Source organism: Pan paniscus, chromosome 17 (assembly GCF_029289425.2).
Source record: "Pan paniscus chromosome 17, NHGRI_mPanPan1-v2.0_pri, whole genome shotgun sequence".
Lineage (NCBI taxonomy): Eukaryota > Metazoa > Chordata > Mammalia > Primates > Hominidae > Pan > Pan paniscus.
In genome coordinates, this window is record NC_073266.2 from 79,404,146 (window position 1) to 79,418,869 (window position 14,724).

Consider the following 14,724-nt stretch of genomic DNA (forward strand, 5'->3'; position numbering starts at 1 on the left):
TTCCCAACCCCCACTTGGTATTACAGACTCATCAGGAAAACCCTCTGGAATCTTTGGAAAGAAAACACTGGGTGCTGAGTACACAATGCCCCCCTCCACCCAACCCACACTACCATCATGTATTCAACATAGGAATGTTCCAGAGGCATCCTAGCTTCAAACAAAAGACAGAGCAACTTGTCTGCTAGCATCACGCGGTTCCACCAGAAAGAAAAAAAACACAGTCATGAAGAGCATCAGCTCATACATAAACACACTCAGATACCAGCACGGGAAACCCAGGGCATATCTAGATGCATGCATTTTCAAATGAGTGATGGAAGGGCCCAGAAGAGTGAGGCGCAGACTGGTTCAAAGCCCACAGTGTTCAGCCCCTCAACCTGTCCTGGAATGCACGTCTCAGAGGCCTCTTGCACTTCTCTATGCAGCTTTCAAAAGTATTTCTGAAGAATAAATTGATGCCACCATTTCAATAAGTCTTTACTGAGTGTCTACTGTGTACCGGGCCCCAAGCGGCTACCCCTTTTTAAGAAGAATTTCTAAAAGGTTTCATTAACTTTATATTTATATTGTATAGCCTAGATTCTTTGCCTTTATTAAACAGTTCTCTTCTTTTTAATAATAATAAATATCCCATTCCAAAAAGCAGATTCCTAAATAAAGGGGTTGACAAGGCTACAATGTTTTTTCCCATCTTATTCTGCCCCGTTTGCTCCTCTCTTGTAGGATGGTTGTATCTCTACTAACAATGTTAGATCTCTACAAAGCCTGCTTCAGGATGTCAAACAACAATCACAGAACAAGACTGGAGGGTGACCAGCTCATCCCAATTTTTCTGGGACTGTTTTAAAACGGAAAGTTCCATGACCCAGGTATGCTCTTAGTCATGGGCAAGTCTGGGGGTCACTCTACTCCCAAGAAAGCAGACCCTGAGAAAGAGGATGTCCTTCATTTCACTTGGGAAGAGTGAGGCCACAGGAGAAAGGCGACTCATCTCCTTTAAGGAAGACTCAGGTTGCCTGGGGGCTAGCTCAGAACCCTTTCTCAGACTCCTCTCCTCCAGTTGCTTCCAGCTTTTTCCCTGCTTCCTCCTGAGAAGGCCTATCATTTTAAACTCAGAGCCACTGAAAGCTTTACAGACTTTCAAACCAAAGACTCTGACAATAATGACAGGTAAAAGAAACTCCCATGTAAACGCTGAAGGCTGTAGTTACTTGGATGCCATCACCTCCTTGGCTAGCTTAAGGGCTTCTTCAGATTAGACCATGCCTATTCATCCCGATATTTCCAGAACTGAGCCCAGTGATTGGTGGATAGTAGATGCTGGATATAAGGACGTTAGCAACAGCTGCCATTTATTTAGTCTTACATTGTGGAGGGCAACACACTAAGCACTTTATATGTAAGTCTCTCCTGTTCTCACACTAACTAAATGAGGTCGGTTCTCCCCCATTTTGCAGCTGAAGAACAAAGCTCAGTCAGACCTTGTGCACTCAGGTCACGTGGCAGACGTGAAATTTAAACCCAAACCCACCTTACTTTTTAAAATTCCAGTTCATAATGACTTACCTGAATTAGAGCCATGTAAGGCAGGCATATATGCTAAGGTATCAAGAATTGAGAGAATATCAGATACATTTCTTTTATTCTCTACCCTTTTAGCTTTGCCATTACAAAAAAAAAAGCAGAAAACCAAATTAATTATGAGTTAAATACCTACAGGAAGCTAGAAGGCAGGGATTTTTGTTAGAATTATGCCTGGTAAAACATAGGCATTCAACATTCTTTTCTTTTTTTGTTTGTTTGTTTGTTTGAGACAGAGTCTCATTCTGTCGCCCAGGCTGGAGTGCAGTGGCACAATCTCAGCTCACTGCAACCTCCACCTCTCAGGTTCAAGCAATTCTCCCTGCCTCTGCCTCCAGAGTAGCTAGGATTACAGGTGCCCGCCACCATGCCTGGCTAATTTGTATCTTTTAGTAGAGACGGGGTTTCTCCATGTTGGCCAGGCTGGTCTTGAACTCCTGACTTCAGGTGATCTGCCTGCCTCAGCCTCCCAAAGTGCTGGGATTACAGGCGTGAGTCACCATGCCTGGCCATTCAAAATACATTTAATGAATGCAATTGTTTGCCCAATAAGTGGTTTAAATACCTGATGCTCAGTGTTTCAAATGCTATTTTACACACCACCATAGGTGAATGGATGGATCTGTACCTTCAGTTTCTGAAGTACCAGTGTAAAGGAGTGGAGCGGATGGACTATTTATCCCAGTTAAGGACGCCTCTTTACCTGCATGGTTGAATTAACTATTACTCACTTAAAATAGCAGTAATCTTATGTCTCATGCAACAAAAGGGGTAAATTCTCCAAAGTACACAAATTTGTCCATGTGCTCACCAACCACTTCTAATCTCATATTATTAATCTTCAAGGAAGCAATTTGCAAACCTACCCCAGAGCAACACAACTGCAAAAGAATATCACAACAAATACTTGGTTCCTGAGACACTTATCTCAGCCCTATTCACTACCTTTCAAACTGAGAGTGTTTTGTTTGTTTGCTTGTTTGTTTGAGACAGGGCCTCGCTCTTTTGCCCAGGCTGGAGTGCAGTGGTGCGATCTCAACTCACTGCAACTTCTACTTCCCAGGTTCAAGCAATTCTCCTGCCTCAGCCTCCCAAGTAGCTGGGATTACAGGTGCACACCATCATGCTTGGATAATTTTTGTATTTTTAGTAGAGATGGGATTTCACCATGTTGGCCAGGCTGGTCTCGAACTCCTGACCTCAAGTAATCCACCCGCCTCAGCCTCCCAAAGTGCTGGAATTACAGGCGTGAGCCACCACGCCCAGCCGAGAGCGTTATTTTAATATTAATGTATTTCTGGTCATTTTCTTCAAGCAGCTGAACATATTTCCCTCTTTCATAATAACACTCTCATAATGATCAAGCATTTTGAGTATCAAAGAAGAGTTTCTATCATGTGAATGAGTATTCCAAAATCAAAAGAAGGGAGGTAAAACAGATGTATATCACAAAGGTATTGGAGCCTTTAATTATAAACGCAGGTGGGGCAGTCAGCGGTGGGCAACTACACCCAGTCATCACAAATCCAGGCATCAATGCCTGCTCCTTTAGATTGTGGGGTGGCCTGGTAGGTAGGCTGTCAAGTCCTAAAGCTGCTTGTTGTATGTCACCAAGTAGAGGTTTTTTTTCTTTTGCTTTCTTTTGCTTTCTTTTTTTTTTTTTTTTTTTTTTTGTGGGCAAAGTAGGAGGCAAATGGAAGTTGAAAAACAGGCTTTGAGTAACAACTAATTTTGTTAGAATCATGACCCTCATTGAGAACATTCACCTCCCAAACATTGGTATACGCACTGCAGCCTGGTCATTCTAATTTGATTCAACATTTAATCATTATTAATGCAAGTAGGGGAAGCTCTTAAAAATAAGTTTCTATCTTCTTAACTTCCTTTAAGACTTCAAGCTAAAAGGGTCTAAAATTCCTTTAAATCACTGTAAGTCAAAATCGTTTTCTGTGTTGTCAAAGAGTCACCAATGATTTGTTTATTGAGCCCTTCCTGTGTACAAACACGGTGGCAAACACACAGTGGTGTAAAGCCTCATCCAGTCATCTTTAAGGAGCTTGCAAGAGAACTGAGATCTCTTTGAGTGCCTATACAACCAATCTGTTTTTCACTTTCAATACAGTATTCAATAAACTACATGAGATATTTGATGCTTTAATACAAAATAGGCTTTTTGTTACATGATTTTGCCCCCATTGTAGGCTAATTGCAGGTCACAACTGCTACATCAGCCAGCCACAGGCCCCCTTGGAAGGAACTGTGCCCCCAACCCTCTCCTGCACTAAGCAGGTCCAGGGTGAGTGATAACTGGAAGGGTCCCATTCACTGGAACTCTTGGGAAATGTGGCTTGATGACAAGACATCCTGGGACATCTCTTCAATTCACCTCCCTGTATGCAAACAAGCTTGAGTGAATTTCTATTCTTTGCAATTAAACAGAAAGAAAAAGACACTTCAATCGTAGGTGATAATACAAGACAATCTATGACAAGTGGCCTTTGTAGAATGAATGAATGAATGTTGAATGAAATGAGAGATGGAGGCAATTTTGCCAGAGAACTTTGGATTATAAAGAATGTCTAAAGGCTAATGTGATCAAGTTAAATTTTTCAGAAGAGTTGAGAGCTGAACTGAGGCTTCGATGATAGGATAGAGGCAGAGGAAGGAAGAGGACATTTTAGGCCACAGAATGTGCTAGAATAAGAAAGAGGCAATGAAAAACATTTTGGGCAACAGTGGATTAACCATCCCAGCTAATGTTCAGTTTTAAAGTCAGGCGGAGCAAAAGTCGAGGTTGGAAAGGAGTTTGGGGTCAACCTGGGGAAAACTTGAAAAGCAAAACTGAAGAATATGAGCTTCCTCCCACAAGGGCAACTAAAAGTTATTAAGTGAGGGGATGAAGGATTAATCGGCCTAATGGTCTAAGAGTGACAGCATTTTCCAAACTGGAGTGGGGTGGGAAAGCCAGAAAGTGAGCAAGACCATTGTCATAGCCCAGAGAGAAACAAGGTTCTTGACTAAGATGCGGCAGTGGCAACTGTCACTAAGTGAATCTGTCAAGGAGCAGAACAGCAATAGTAAGAAGAATGCTCCTGGCTAGGTGCGGTGGCTCACACCTGTAATTCCAGCATTTTGGGAGGCCAAGGCGGGTGGATCACGAGGTCAGGAGTTCAAGACCAGCCTGGCCAACATGATGAAACCCTGTCTCTACTAAAAATAGAAAAAATTATCCCAGTAATCCCAGCTACTCGAGAGGCTGAGGCAGGAGAATAGTTTGAACCCAGGAGGCAGAGGTTACAGTGAGCTGAGATCATGCCCCACTGCACTCCAGCCTGGGTGACAGAGCGAGACTCCATCTCAAAAAAAAAAAAAAAGAATGCTCCCTATTTCCACAGTATCTGTCAAAGCTTTTACCAAAATCTCTTCCATTCTTGTCAAACCTCAGTGAGGAGTGCACCAAGTGTGATTATCTGGATGTCTAGATCAGAACTGAGCCGGGAAAGTTACACTTCCTTGGTAGGTGGGAATGCGATAGTGGCAGGGGAAAGGAGGTTGTAGAAAGAGAAAATACAAGCACAGAACACAGCATTTGGAGATTCTACTTCCTCATAACTTTGCTCCCACCAGCAGCACATCTTCCTTTGCTCAGCCCCTCCTTTGCATGAAAGGCAGGTAACCAGGAAGTCTATGTGATGTTTGAGTAAGTTTCATCATGCAGGATGTTTGCAATGAGTTTTATTTATGCAGGCATTAGTACATCAAGGGGTAAATAAGGCATCCTCTCCACTCCTAGGAGATCACAAGCAGCCCCCTCACAACTCCACAAAGAACGTAGTCCAGGCCTTAGCAGCCAAACATGATCTCGGCCAAGAAATCATGGACATCAAGAACCACCCAAAGGAGATGCAGGTCACAGATACACTATTTGAGGCCTCCCTCTTTAAATCCTACAATGACAGTGAGTCAATTAGAAATAGAAAATCCCTAAGCATGTAACAAGCACAGACGGTTCCCTACTTACAACTGTTTGACCTATGACCTTTGATTTTCTGACTTTACAACGGTGTGAAAACAATACACATTCAGTAGAAACTGTACTTTGAGTGCCTATACGACCAATCTTTCACTTTCAATACAGTATTCAATAAACTACATGAGATATTTGATGCTTTAATACAAAATAGGCTTCTTGTTACATGATTTTACCCCCATTGTAGGCTAATGTGCATTTCTGGGCACAGTTAAGGTAGACCAGGCTGAGCTATGATGTCAGTAGGTTAGGTGTATTAAATGCATTTTCCACTTACAATATTTTTAACTTATGAGGGGTTTATGAGGATATAACCCCACTGTAAATTAAGAAGCATCTCTACCAACTTTATCCCAATTGTGATTTCAATCATGGATCAGACTGCTGGATCACACAGTGTAACTCTCGAAGCCATGGGAAAAGGAGCAGGAAAACCAACACCTTCTTCCTTTCCGGTTTCTATGACGTCACAATGGGCAGTGCCAGAAACCACTTTCACGCCACAAGTGTCCTACCTGACCAGCCGACTTGGGTATGAAATTAAAGTGGTAGGGACCCAGAGGCCAGAGAAAATATAGAAATGCATTTTCGGGCTTCCCAAATATAGTTCAAGACTAGTTCCTCGGGGCTTCATTTTCCTTCTCCCTCAGTCTGTGCCTGGCCCTCAGCCCAACCCCAGGCACCCTGAATGGGTTTTTGGATGGTCTATATCTGGTTCTTCCTGCTGGTCTCCAAGCTGCTCATCTCCCAATTCAGAAACGCTTTGGGTGCTACATCTTATCACTTGAATGAAGCCGGGTGGTCTCAACCTCCCTAGGTTGATACTGATATCCCCTTAGTCACTGTGACTTGGAGACTAACATAGTTTACCACACCACTTCCTTATTTGGAGAGCTATCTTTATAAAAATGACTTTGCCAAGGTGATTACTGAACCAAAAGCAATATTATTTTGTTAAATTCTACGCTTATGCTTAAGGTATTTATCAAATCTTTAAAATGCTCATCCATGCATGCAGTTATCACAATGTGAACAAAGATATATGAGTGAACAGCTCTTCCCAAAGCAAAATCTCTGCAAGCCACCAACTGCTGAATCCAGAGCACCTTGCAATGCCTATTCCATAGCATCCAACTCTTTTTAGGGAGAGTGAGGCAAGGAAGGCTTTAGAACTCACCACCCTCCTAGTCAATACAGTTGCTGATGGAAGCACAAATGTCCCTAAACTCTCTGGGTGTTCTACTAGTCCTGTGACCAGAAAAAGCCTCTTGCCCAAATTGCTTTTTCTAAATATCAAAGTAACAAAAGGGTGACCCAAGGTTACCCTAAACACATTCCTGCCCCCTTCAGATCTTATCTGTTGCCCTGTGGTCTCTGCTGTAGGAGGCCACCTCCTGGGTGGCCCTAGGCCCATTGCCACTCTTTTTCTACCCTGGGCGGTTCCAAACAAACTCAGGAAGCCTTAAACAAGAGGCAGATGGTGAGGAAGAGAAAGTCTGTAAGTAACACCTCTCTATTACATAATGCTAAGCTCACAACCTCCTAGAATCAGCCTTGAAAATACCTAATGGCCTTTCACTTCAGAGTAAACATGCACTTGAAATAGGCAAAGAGAGGATTATAATTATTTTATTTGATGACCAGTGTACAACCATGTTAGTAAATAACATATCAACATATTAGTAGTACATTACAGGTGGGGGTAGGACCATATATTAGTAAATTACAGGTTGGAATAGTAAATATACAGGTTGTAAATTACAGGTTGTTGATTCAATCAATACTCTTGTGACATCCAATACCCACCAAGCACTGAGCTAGGTCCCAACACTTTCTAACCTCACCTAGACCAGATCCCTGTGGAAGTCACTAGTGCTACTCACCCATATCCACTTCTCCCTTTTTCAGCACAAGAAATATTGAATTGTGATTAAATAGGGTCATATGCCCAGTTCTGGCCAAAGTGATGGAACTCACCTCTGGGTAGGATCACATAATTGCTAGAGCAAGACCCTGCAGCATTTCCTTCCCGATGCTGCAATGATCTTGCAAGCTCACATCAAGACCAAGACTCCATCAGTTTGAGTCCTTGAGTGACTACGACGAGCAGGGTCCACCTGCCAACCACACTGGATGCAGCATGGGAAGGAAAGAAACTGTATTTAGCTATGGAGACTTGGAGGTATTTGTTACTGCAGCATAACCTCACCTATCTTGCTGGTACGTCACTGTTTAAAAAAGAGAAAAATCTGCAAAAGCATCCCATCAATCTGTTTTCTAAATCAGATAATATGGAAAAGCAGCATTTGTTTCAAAATTCAGCTTCATCAGGAACTGAACACTATCTTGAGAAGCAGAGGGTGCTGACAGCATAGGTGGGTTCAAACAACTCTGAGGGAATTAGAAATGAAAGCAGAATGACCCTCAACAATGTAAGGATCGAACTGTATGGAATTCAGCTAAAAAGACTACAATGAAAAGGCCACCTTCTGACAACAGCAACAGCCATTTATGAAGCAGTGAGCTCCTCAATGAAAGAGGCATTAAAGTTGAGGCTGGATGACCATATTTTCTCTCCCCAGAAGTCCAATCCTACCTCTCTTGAGCTTCCATTGAAGTTAATTAGAATCAGGTCTTCCTGTAGGGAGTTCAATTTGGTGTCTCCCCCTACACCCAACCCCAACCCCTTGAGTCCATTATCTATCACAGAGTCCATTATCTATCAGGTGCCAATAAACATCTGCTAAATGAATAAATGAGCATTGTAGAAAGGAAGCAGGCATTGGAGGCAAAGATCAGCCTACTACCCTCTAGGGATCCTCCAGCCTAAAGCTAAACACATCTGAGGGTGGGGAGCCTCCTTCTTATATAAAAAAAAGTAAGCATCAATGGACACTTTATTATGATTTATTACTGTACACAATTTAAAACCACAATGAAACCTAACACTGCACTGTGGCTATCTTTGTTCTTGGACGTGCATTTACATGGGCAGGCTACTGTTTTGCCATGTGGAATTTTGTGTGTGAAGTGTTTATTCTTTCTATTAAAAAAAAACCACACCCTTGTTTCTATTGCATTATTACATTCCCTATTATCCCATCACATGTTTTTTCTTCTTGCAGCAACACAGTACACACCCTGTACTATTGCTGATATAAAAATTACTTGTCAGAAATACCTCTATCTTAGCACCACATTACTCATCTGATCTTTGCAAAGCACTGGCCTTTGTTTCACCTGGGACTAGATAACTCAACTACTTTTACTAGTGACTCCTGAACGCCTGTAGTAGAAGGATAAATGCTAGTGTCACCTATGTTTTTAAAGTCACCTTCCAAAACAAAACTACATTGGAGATGAATAATAAATCTTTCAAGTTTTTAACTTCATTTTTCAAGGGATTTGGAGGAAAATGGTGAAGAGAGAATCTGTCACAGATACCAAGGTGTTACTGCAACGTAAAAGAGAGTATACCAGGAGCCTTTGGCCCTCAGCAATCTGTCTTCCTACAAGAAAAATCGAAAGCCCATTTCCATAACCATTCTTATTCCCTGCTACTAGTGTAGGATGCGCAGGACTCTGCCCTCTAGGAGAAAATGCTAATGCCGGAGTGTCCTGCTAAGTCTGAAGGTTACGTTTTTTCATTGCACTCTTATCAAGATAACCCCAGATCTGGCTAGGCTGACATCAAAACAGAACTATCCTTGGAAAGAAAAGAACAGGCCAGAGTTTTTGGAAAAGCCCCAATAACCTAAAGATAAAATGCAGAATGAGAGTCTACTGGTTCATGGCTATCTAAATGGAAACTTCACTCAAGCTGTTTTCTCTGTTCTCTTTCTGCTGCCCCCAACAGCCCTCCCTTCCACCTCCCAGTACTCACTGCTAGCATGTCTCTCTTAATATTGCAAACACTATTACAATGAAGGAACAGAAGAAAGACAGTATTTCATAAGAAGGTCACTGCATTTGACCAGTGCTCAATTAGAGCACTGGGCAAAAGTACAATCAGCCTTCCAATGATACTTTTCAACAAAGGATACCCCACCTCTAGACTGAAGCCTAAATATATTACTACAGATAAGAAAGCAGGCATCTATGGAAACCTAACATTCAGATACAACTGCCTGTGTATTAATTATATCAAAATTCCCATCAAAGGAAACCAGGTGGGATTTCTACAATCCCAAATTCACCCTGCACCTACCTCCAATGGCTTCTTCAAAGGGAAGGTATAAAGTCATTTGCAATTTATTTCTTTGAACCAGGAGTTTTAGCAGCCCCCACACCTTCTCACAGATAGGAACGATGTTGATGCAGAAACCACCCAAACAGCCCTGTGCCAGCACTGTCGGCCCAAATGACCCAGAGACACCCAGGCGGCTACCCAGATTGTGGGGGGTTACCTGTATCTGTCACCGAGTCTCTTTCACCCCTTCTGCGTGATGACATCAAGTGGAAATGGTACACGTTTAGGAGGCAAGAGGCTGACAGGCAGGAAACACAATTGAGACTGAGCTTTCTTCAGCCTGCAGTGAAATACATGCAGGAAGGGTTAGATACGCGCCGCGGAGAAGGAAATCCAAGCGCCCTCCTGGGCAGACGGGGCTGGAGCGGGTGCACTAGGGAGGTGGAGCAAGGCAGATGAGGTGTGGAGGGCTGGCGGCCGAGAAGGGGGCGTCACGGCTCCTAATTGTCTCTACAGGATAAATAACCACCTCCCCCCTCCTCCGCAGTCTCCCCCGCCCACGAGTTCCCCTCTGGTGGCAGAGCGCCTACTAGCAACAGTAAGCCCTAGGAAAGAAAGAAATCGGAGCAGGTGGGGAATAACATCTTGGGGCAAAGACACACTGGCAAAATCTACCAGGTAACCCGGTCATATGGGAATGCGGGGCGCCTAGTCACCCGCGCAGACAGGCACACAGCGCGGCAATCCCGAGCATCTTTCTTTCGTTTGCCCCTGTCCGCCACCTCATCAAGTCACCGCCACCTCATCAAGTCACCGTCACTCTGCTTTGGCGATTTCTCTACTCTCTCCAGACCCAGGCAGCGCTCCCCAAGCCATGCCCCGACCCCAGGCGGGACTGGGGACCGCCGCTTCCCAAGCAGCGCCCCACGAGTCCCGCTGGCTTTGTCCTGCCGCTGTCCTTCCAGGAGCAAGCGCCCCAGGCGCGTGTGTCTGCACAAAAGACCCCCAACATCTGGCCCTTCACAGCGCTCTCTAATCCCGGGAGGGGCCCTGGGGCAACTTCTAGGGCTGGAGAAGGCGCGAGACAAGGGGACCGGGAGAAGATGAGCCGGGGTGTGTGCGGGCCGGGGGCGCAGCTGGGGCGGGCGCGCGCGCACGTGCACACCCAGGGGCGCGCGCGGCGCGGGCACGAGGCGAGCGCCCTCGGACCGGAGCTCCAGGGGGCATCCGAGGACTCGGCCGAGCAGCCGACAGCGCCGCTCCCCGCCGCGGCCGCCCGCCCAATTCCGCCAGCTCTCAGGAGACACGCAACTCCCGGGACCACCTCCCCCGTGCCCCGCCAGACCCCGCGCTCCCCTCCCCGGGACCCCTGCGGCCCCGCCACCCCTTCCGTGGTCCAGAAGATCTCCCCAGTTACAGCAGGCGGCAGCTGCCCTTTCCCGCTTCCACGGCTTCGGCGCGGCTGCCGTAGGGGCGCACACATCCCTGCGCACCCCTCTGTCCGCCCCCGATCCGGAGCCGGCAGAGCAGAGAAACAAACCGAAACTCACTGACCTTTCTCCGCGGCGGGCTCGGGTGCTCGCTACAGAGGCGGCGGCGGCGGCGACAGCATCGCCGGGTGGTCCCGGCGCGCCCGCTCCTTTCAGCCAGACTCGCGCCCCGGGCCGGCGGCCGCCGCTCCTCCCGCCGAGAGCCACGGGGCGGACGCTGACAGCGCGGCGGCGGCGCCTGCAGCCGCAGCTCCCGGCCCGGCCCTTCGGGCGGCACCCCCACCTGCCCGGCCGCCCTCCGCGTTCGCGGTCGGACACCGCCGCCAGGCGCTCGGCACCGAGCGAGAGCTTTTTGTGTCACTGAGACTCCGGCACCAAAGGGGGTGGGGGGAGAGGCTGGGCTCCGCTCCCCGCGGCACCGCCCTCCCCGGCGGCTCCACCCCCTCCTCCCCGCCCACAGCCCGGCGGGCCCGGGACTTCTGTCCATCAGTCCCGAATCGCCCACCTCCCCCGGGGTGAGGGGCTGCCGACCCTCTCTCGCGCGCTCCCTCGGCTTTGCCCCCAGTGCCTACCCTCGGCCAGGACCTCGACGCCGTCTCTCTACCGTGCAAAAGCGGGACCTGAGCTGGCGTCAGGTGTGAAAGGAGGCCTGGGCAGCCGGGAGGAGGGGCAGGGCCGGGAAGGGGGCCGGGGCCGCGGTGGGTGGGTTGGGGGGTGCCCAGTCTGTGCCTAGGACCCGGACAGCGAGAGGGAGGAGCTGAGATCATCAGGTTTCCAGAAGCTGCCCTGCATCCTCGTCACCGGATACTTTTTGGCTGCCCCTAAAAGTTCACGTAGTCCAGCCAGGGTGGGGCCCCGCTTTCCAAAGAGGCCCGAATGGACACCCCACTACTTGAATCCCTCGAATGGGGGACAAGAAGCAGGGGAGTAAAGAGATGCAAGTCCTAGGGGTTATATGGAAGCGCGAACCCCACGGAACCTCGGGGCCCACCCTATTCCACACCTTAAAACCTAACTTCGACCTAGGGAGGTGCTTAGAATGTCTTGTTCCCCGGAGAAAATCTCCCGCCTCTTGAGTTAACTGCGAAATAGGAGAATGGAGGAGAAAGGTCCTTGGTAGAAGATAGTTCCATGCCCTTTGGTGCCTTTTTAAAGGATTTCTCTGCAGCATGAAAACCTAAAACTCTCTTCTTGAGATGAAGTTCAGCCTGCGGACGTTACCCGGTCCCCAGCAGCAGGGCTCAGCTGAGTGTGATCCCCACGGATTCCAGCGGCACTTGCTGCCTTTCCCCACTGCTGGAGTGGAGCCGTCTTTGTCTTAAGGTCCGTAGTATCCGCAAGGAAAGAGCCCCCATTTTCACTCCCCCAAGTAGCTTATTGAAATGCTTCTGCCAAGATTTCTTTTTTTACTTTTTTTTTTTTTTTTTTCAGATGGACTCTCGCTCTGTCACCCAGGCTGGAGTGCAGTGGCGCGATCTCAGCTCACTGAAACCTCCGACTTCCGGGGTCAAGCGATTCTCCTGCCTCAGCCTTCCGAGTAGCTGGGATTACAGGCCCGCACCACCACGTCTGGCTAATTTTTGTATTTTTGGTAGAGATGGGGTTTCGCCATGTTGGCCAGGCTGGTCTCGAACTCCTGACCTCAGGTGATCCGCCCGCCTCGGCCTCCCAAAGTGCTGGGATTGCAGGCATGAGCCACCGCGCCTGGTTTTTTTTTTTTTTTTTTTTTTTTAGAGGAAGCCCTATGAGCCAGTGGGGACTCTAGGTAACCTACTATAAAACTCACAATGTACTGAGAGCACCCTTGTCATGTCCCACAATTACGACCTGTTGATGGGGTTTCCAAAAGTGCTGTCCTTAAGCACATACATAAAACTGGTCATCTAGAAACAGATAAAGCTGCATGGGTATCAGTTGTCTCTGGGATCCCAATTAAAACGTTGCCTCCTATGGTCATCTGACTGATGCTTATCCCTTTGTTCACCCAAGCTAAAACCTCTATCATACACCTGAAAAGAGTAAAATCTGTATCCATGTTTTAGAAGCCTAAGTTAATCCTGAAGTAGAAGACTTCAAGAGTCTTTATTTTAAGCCCCAACTTCAGGGCAGGAAGGAGAATTTTTTTTTTTTTTTTTTTGAGACAGGGTCTCACTGTGTTGCCCAGGCTGGAGTGTAGTGGCCAAAATCCTGGCTCACCACCACCTCAATCTCCCAGGCTCAAGCATCCCCCTGCCTCAGCCTCCCAAGTAGCTGGGAGACTTCAGGAGTGCCACCATGCCCAGTTAATTTTTGTATTTTTTTATTTTTGTAGAGATAGGAGTCTCTCTTTGTTGCTCTGGTTTGGTCTTGATCCTGGCCTCAAGCGATCTTCCTGCCTCAGCCTCCCAAAGTGCTGGAATTGCAGGTGTAAACCACCAAGCCCAGCTCCAGAAATTCACTTTAAGGAGAAGTTAATGAGGGTCTTGAAAACTCTGATGTTGGCAAGGAGTTATAACATCCCAAATTTTACTAGGAAAGTTCAGCCTAGAAATGTTATGATTATACAAGAATGACTTTAAAGACTACTCTTCAGAAGCTAATTTCAGGGATCAGTAATTGTTCCAAAATTTTTCAACTCTTTTATTCAGCTGCTTTTGGAACTATTATTTAGGGGATTCAAGCATTCAACTCGATGTGGAATAACCACCCCCATCCTTACTCTTTCACTTCCACTGGCTGGGATTTTAATTCACAGAGCATCATGGGTGTTCTGCCTTCTGTCCAGTCTTGTAAAGCTGTCACACAGAGAAGGTTAATTAACTAGGGCAGACTGGGATAGGCCAGTTCTTAAGGCCGGTCGTAGGCCAGCACTGGGGCGGGCAAAAACAGTTTGAGTCAGAGGAAGAACAGGCAACAACACGTCCCAGCAGAGTCTTCGGTGAGAAATTCCAGGATCAAGGCCGTTAGGACCAGGTAGTGTTTAGAGCTGCAAGCCAGCAAGCAGCATGGTCAGAGAATCTGGCATTGCCCTGGAGACTGGGCACTGCCCATGTGTGGGAGAGAGAGAGGGAATCAAGGCTGAATCCCAGGTCTTGAAGGACTAGGGCTGTCAGGATGGGACCCCAGCACTGGGGACTGAGATAAAGATCCAAATATTCATGAATTCATACAACAAATATTCATTGAGTATGGACTATGTACTGGGAACCTGGTCCTAGGGTTAGGATAGAGAAAACGCCCCCAAATTCCTGCCCTCACAGAACTTACATTCTAATGGAGGAATCAGACAATACCAAAAATGTCGATGAAAAGAGTTGAACTCTGTAAAATATTTGAAGAGATTTATTCTGAGCCAAATATGAGTGACCATGGCCCATGACACAGCCCTCAGGAGGTCCCGAGAACATGTGCCCAAGGTGGTCAGGGTACAGCTTGGTTTTATACATTTTAGG

General features: G+C 46.9%; 1 protein-coding gene across 1 annotated transcript in view; it reads right to left on the reverse strand.

Moving 5' to 3' along the window:
* Positions 1-11,606, reverse strand: part of RNF152 (ring finger protein 152) — an 82,031-nt gene extending 70,425 nt beyond the window's left edge. Inside the window, exons 1-2 of the mRNA XM_034943889.4 lie at positions 11,358-11,606; positions 10,021-10,143 (exon numbers count right to left, since the gene is read on the reverse strand). The gene's annotated coding sequence lies outside the window, so the exon portion shown is untranslated. The remainder of the gene's footprint in view (positions 1-10,020; positions 10,144-11,357) is intronic.
* Between the last annotated feature and the right edge of the window lie 3,118 nt (positions 11,607-14,724).